Genomic DNA, 6,173 nt, shown 5'->3' on the forward strand with positions numbered 1-6,173 from the left:
GAGGGGGAGGAAGAGGAGAAAATATAAAAGAAAAAAAAATTCCGTGGGGCGACACTCCAGTATAAAGTACAAACAAACCCAAAGGTAAACAATTCTGCAGAAAAGATTGTAATTCAAGGACGAGAACATAAAAATGGTTGGCACTAAAGTAACAAAATTAGAAGAAAAAGGGGGCGGTGTTTGGTTAAGAACCGGGGCTGTTGTGCACAGCCTGCTGGTCCCGTGTGAGTGTGTGTCACACCCATGCTACACGCGTGAGAAGAGAGGCCTTGAGGAGCCGATTTCTTCCCGAGGCTACATTCCTCGGCTCCGGCCTCGCCCAGAGGGGCCGGCGCACATTCCAGGCTTCTCGGAGGCTGGGTGCTGGCTGCTGGGCCTCCACTGGAAGCATTTAAGGGGAATAACTTACTGAGACAACATTTCCCAGTTGGGAGCTAGTTAGTGACCTCACCATTAATAATAAAACCTCCCGCCTCTCCCACTTGCTTAGAAAGCACAGCTGAGCCCGGCCGGCCGGGTGTGGCTCCGTGGTTGGGCGTCGACCCAGGAACCAAGGGGTCACAGGTCCGATTCCGGTCAAGGGCACAGGCCGGGGCTGTGGGCTCGATCCCCAGTGGGGGGCGTGCAGGAGGCAGCTGATCCGTGATTCTCTCTCGTCACAGATGTTTCTCTCTCTCCCTCTCCCTTCCTCTCTGACATCAACAAAAACCTATTTTAACAAAGAACAAAGCACAGCTGAGTGAGGCCTGGAGAGTCCGCTCGGGCTCAGGTCACAGCCCAGGGTCCGCACCCCCAGGCCCACCGGGGCTCCTCCAAGCTCTGCCCCCAGCCGGGTGACAGCACCCCCACCCACGCGGAGCAGACCCACCAAAGCCGGCTTCGCGGCTGCACACGGGAGCCCAGGAGCTCCCAGGAGCGCTGGGAGTGGAGCTGGGAGCGGATTCTTCCGGGCTCGGGGTTGTGTCTCTGGAACAGAGGAATGAACCCGTGACCAGAGGCATTTATCGCAACAAACAGGCTCCGCGCTCGCTCGGGAAGGAGATTCAGATGGGAGGCCCTGGGCCTTCTGCTCTCCCCTTACATCTGCTGGAGGCCCGCTCTCTGCCTACCGGCCGCCTGGCTCAGGGGTTGAGCGTTGACCCACGAACCAGGAGGTCACAGTCTGATACCCAGTCAAGGGCACAGGCCCGGGTTGTGGGCTCCATCCCCAGTGGGGGGCCTGCAGGAGGCAGCCGATCCATGGTTCTCTCTCATCATGGATGTTTCTCTCTCTCCCTCTCCCTGCCTCTCTGAAATCAATAAAATATATGTTAAAAAATACTCACCAGGTTTGAGAAACATCGAAAACCTTGTCACTGAAGCGTGTGGTCTGGGACCAGCGTGTGGCTGACCCGGGAGCTGGTTAGAGGAGCAGAGTGAGGCCGCGGGGCGGGCGGCTGAGCGAGAATCTGAATTCCGCCCAAACCCCCAGGCGGCTCAAGCCCCCGCGTGGCCCCCGGCCTGGGAAGCCTGATCTGAAGGCCCCTCTCTGAGGCCAGACAGCGATTACATGATGCATAAGAGACGAGCGGAGGTGCGCTCAGGACAGCAGCCCTGCGTCTCTGACTTGGCGGGCGTGAGGCCCACCCTTCAGGGCTGCAGGTGGGTGTGAACTGCAGGTGAGGGAAGCTGTTTCCTTAGGAAATGGTGTCCCAGATACTGCATGAGACGTGCCTCACATCATGAGGCTCAGCCTGAACCTGATGCGGAACCCGAGGCAGCCAGGCCTCCTGTGTGTTCGGCTGCCTCTGAGCTGCGGTCTCTCCCCCTGGAGGCTTCCCTGGGAGAAGGGGGGCCAACGCCACAAATGGCCAGGAGGCTGCCCAGCCGTCTAGACGAGTGGCTGCGGGGCTGTGCGGCTCCTGGGGCAGGGCTGTGACTCACCCTCGGAGCCGCTGGGGCCGGGAAGCGGACTTGCTGACTCAGCGGACAGCAGCCTGGCGAAGGCTCCCCCAGCCGGGCCCCACGGAGCCAACGTGCAGAGCGAACGCTGCATCCACGTGCTTCCGTTCAGTGACGAACAGTCGTTTCCACGGTTTGTTCCGCTTATGCCCTCAGGGCGGGTGTTTTCCTTAAGAATTGCTGCCTGGCGGCCTCCTCCGAGGCCGCTTTCCAGGCCTGCACTCCGGAGCCGTTGTCTCAACATTGTCTGCAGTTTGCAAGCAACGCGGGGGATTCCGGGGGCAGCGCTGGGGGTGTGGGTGGGCGGCTGCCCCCCGCCTGCCACCAGCGAGCGGGCTTTGTCACCCCAGGCAGATCTGAGATGTCAGCCCTGCGGCCTGCAGCGATGGTGTGATTTATCATCGACACCTGACTCCTCAGATGGCTGCAGTCCCCGGTTCACTCTGGCCCACCGTTTTGCCATTTTAAAATAAGGCCTCTGGCCCTGGCCGGCGTGGCTCAGTGGTTAAGCATCATCCTGCACACCTAAAGGTCCCAGGTTCAATTCCCAGTCAGGGCACAGGCTGGGGTTGTGAGCTCCATCCCCAGTGTGGGGCGTGCAGGAGGCAGCCGATCCGTGATTCTCTCTCATCACAGATGTTTCTCCCTCTCCCTTCCTCTCTGAAATCAATACAAATCAATCATTAATCAATCAATCAATCAAGCCAGCCTAGGCTTTGGCCGTGTTGGATGGAGACCCTGAACACCTGGCCCTGCTCTTTGACCCGCCTCCGGTCTGTGAACTCTGCTCACATGTCCTCTGAAGGGGGGTTGGGGGGGGTCCCACTGCCAAGAACATTTGAACACCAGTGAGTGGAGCGGGAAGGAACCGGAAGGGAAGGCTGTTATCAGACATGATTGGACTCGCCTTTGCCCTTGGGAGGTGGTGGGAACAGAAAGCCCTCCGCAGCCAGAACCTGTCCCGGGGTCTTGGTGAGGTCGGCCTGCAGGGCGTGGCCAGAGCGAGAGTGAAACCGCTTGTGGTGAAAATCCCACTCTCCATTCCCAACATTCTCCCTCTTCCAGCCACAGCTGTGAGACTCGAGCTGCTGCAATAAAGAGAAGACAATCTACAGATGGCATAGGAGAGTGGTCGGCAAACCGCGGCTCGCGAGCCACATGCAGCTCTTTGGCCCCTTGAGTGTGGCTCTTCCACAAAATGCCACGTGTGGGCGCACGTACAGTGCGATTGAAACTTCGTGGCCCATGCCCCGAAGTCGGTTTTCGGAAAGGAGATAGACGAAACAAGTACACAAGACGAGTGTGGGTGGGAGAGTTGGAAGGGGTCGACCTCAGCGAACGTACCTCCATCAGATTGAGGAAGTTTAAGCAAAGGCCAGCTTAGGAGTGCCCTAATGAAGTTAATAACAATGTACCTACCTATATAGTTTAAGTTTAAAAATTTTGGCTCTCAAAAGAAATTTCAATCCTTGTCCTGTTGATATTTGGCTCTGTTGACTAATGAGCTTGCCGACCACTGCCCTAGTGAATGTAATCATTTCCTATTAAATCCAAATATGTGACATTTCATGAAAATTCCCTGTCCTTTTTCCATAATGACAGAAGGAGGAAATCTTTAATTAGCCTCCAAGTGTTTAGAGGAAGTAAGACTGGAGAGTTTAGAAAACCCCCTCATTGAATCATTTAAAAGGGACAAAATTGGTGAAGGCACTAATTCATCTAAAAGAATATTGCTCACAATAACTTAATTCATACTTCCTTTATTAATACCAACAACTGAGAGAGAGAGAGTGAAACATCAATGGTGAGAGAGGACTGTTCATTGGTTGCCTCCTGCATGTCCCCACATTGGGGATCGAGTCCACAACCCGGGCATGTGCCCTGACCAGGAATCAAACCGTGACCTCCTGGTTCATATGTTGACACTCAACCACTGAGCCACACCAGCCAGGCTATAACTATTTTCTTCATGGTGAAACTTTAGTAGATTGAGACCATTTTTAGTCTTTACTCAAATCATAGTTCAGTTACTCTTTCACAATTTCTTCTTAGACAAACCTTTCCCAGTTAGTAGATCTTATTAGATGAATACAACCAATAGTAAAGTTTGGTTTAAATGTTTTATGGGCAAACATTAAGCTGTAAAAACTTCAGAGGAAGGAAGGAAGGTAAAGATAATTGTTAATTTTCCGATCGCTTTGAATATATCACATCCCTTTACCTTTGTTTATCCCTATACTGTGTGTTGTGTATTTTACATTGTAAAAGGCAGCTTCCTGCCAGCGAGTGTGACCTTGGAGCCAGACCATCACGCGTCCAGTCTGCCCCTGCCGCGACCTCTGTGACCTTGAAAACATGATTCAATCTCGAAGAAATGAGTCTTTTCACCTTTACATTGTGACGACTCGTGGAATCTACCTGGCAGGGTTTTAGGACTCACACATGACTTCATATGCACACAAAATCCCCAGTGAGCGCCCACCGCACCACCCGGAAGCTGATGAAAACGTCAGCTATTACTCGGTCTCCAGACGAAGGAATTAATTCCATCGCTGAGCTCCATGTTGAGCTCAGAAGATACAAAAGCAACATTCAGGCGTGGCGCCTGCAGGATGCTTCCTGGACCAGCACGTCTGTCTCCCACACCAGCGAGGGGAGATTTTCAGTTGTTATTTTTTCAAACAGGTTCATTTCCTCGCTCTCTTTCTCCTCCTTGCAGTACCCCTATAATGCGGATATGTTATGCTTAATGTTGTCCCAGACGTCCCTTATACTATCCTCATTTTGTTATTTTATTAAAAACATTTCTATTGATTTCGGAGAGAGGAAGGGAGAGGGGAAGAGAGAGAGAAACATCCATGATGAGAGAGTCATCTATTGGCTGCCCCTTGAAGGGGCCCGCAACCTGGGCATGTGCCCTGACGGGGAATTGAACTGTGACCCCCTGGTTCATAGGCCAGTGCTCAACCACTGAGCCACCCAGCCTGCTGGGCTAGCCTCATTTTAAAAAATTACTTCCCTGGGCAAGTGTACTCATCCTTTTATGTTCATTCATTCACCATTTTATTGGTTGTTGGCATTCTGCTTGGCAAGGTGCTGGACTTGGGAATATGAAGAAAGGGTCCCCTCTCTCCATTCTGCCTCTGAGGCTGGGTCAGAGGGCGGGGCCAGCAGGGAGGGTAGGAATCGCTTTAAAAAGAAAAGAAAAAGTCAAAGGTTCCTGATGGCAGGCAGTCTGTCTGTCCGTCTCGGTCCCTGGCACCCAGCTTACGGACAGCAAGCCAGCCCAGGGCCTGTTCAGTAGGTGCAGGGCACACACTCTCCTTTCTGCGCTAAAACCCCATTTCTACCCACACCCCAGACATCCTGACAGCCTAGGGCTTCAGCTGGCACAGAGGGTAGGCTGTGACTGGTCGGACCCACCTAACAGGGTAGTGCGGCTCGCCTCGCCAGCCCTTCCTGGGCCCTTTCCTGGGGATCGAGCCCTTTTCCAAGGTCGCAAAGGTCAGGGCAGAGCAGACTGAGCAGGGGATGGTCTGGCTCCAAGTGAGGCTGTAACCGGCCTTAAGCTCTGCCGGCATCTGCGAGCTTATAGTTAAGTCCAGTGCGAGTGCGAGTGCGAGTGCGAGTGCGTGCATGTGTGTGTGAGAATGTGTGTATGTGTGTAAGTGTGTGCATGTATGTGTGTATATGTGTGTGTGTGCATGTGTATGTGTGTGGTGAGTGTGTGAGTGTGGGGGGGTGAGGGGGGTGAGGGGAGGAGGACCACTCAGTAGGAGGCTCCCGGGCCGCGGGGCGCAGAAACGCGGGGCGGACAGTGCCAGGTTCAGAGCAGAAGCCGCGGGGATACCAATACTCAACAGCCTATCTCAAATGTCAAATATACAATAAAGTCTTCCTTAAATTCTCAATCCTCCAAGGTATATTTGTTCCTTGACTATGATTTTATCACACTTTGCCTTGTATTTATGTATTTTCTGAGACTCCCTACAGTGTGAGCTTTTTGAGTCTTAGATTAGATTTCATTAATCCCTAAATCCTTTGAATAACCACCTAGCAGGCCTCACAAAAAATTGGTACTCAGGAAATATATGTGGAATTAAATCAAATGCATTTTGTTAAAAGCTGCTACCCTGGCTTCCCAGTTCTAGGTCTCCAATATCAGTCAGGGCTGTGGCAAATCCTTTTGTTTCTTATTGTGGTAAAATCTACAGAACATAAAATTTACTATC

The sequence above is a fragment of the Myotis davidii genome, unplaced genomic scaffold, assembly GCF_000327345.1.
Source record: "Myotis davidii unplaced genomic scaffold, ASM32734v1 scaffold221, whole genome shotgun sequence".
Classification (NCBI taxonomy): Eukaryota; Metazoa; Chordata; class Mammalia; order Chiroptera; family Vespertilionidae; genus Myotis; species Myotis davidii.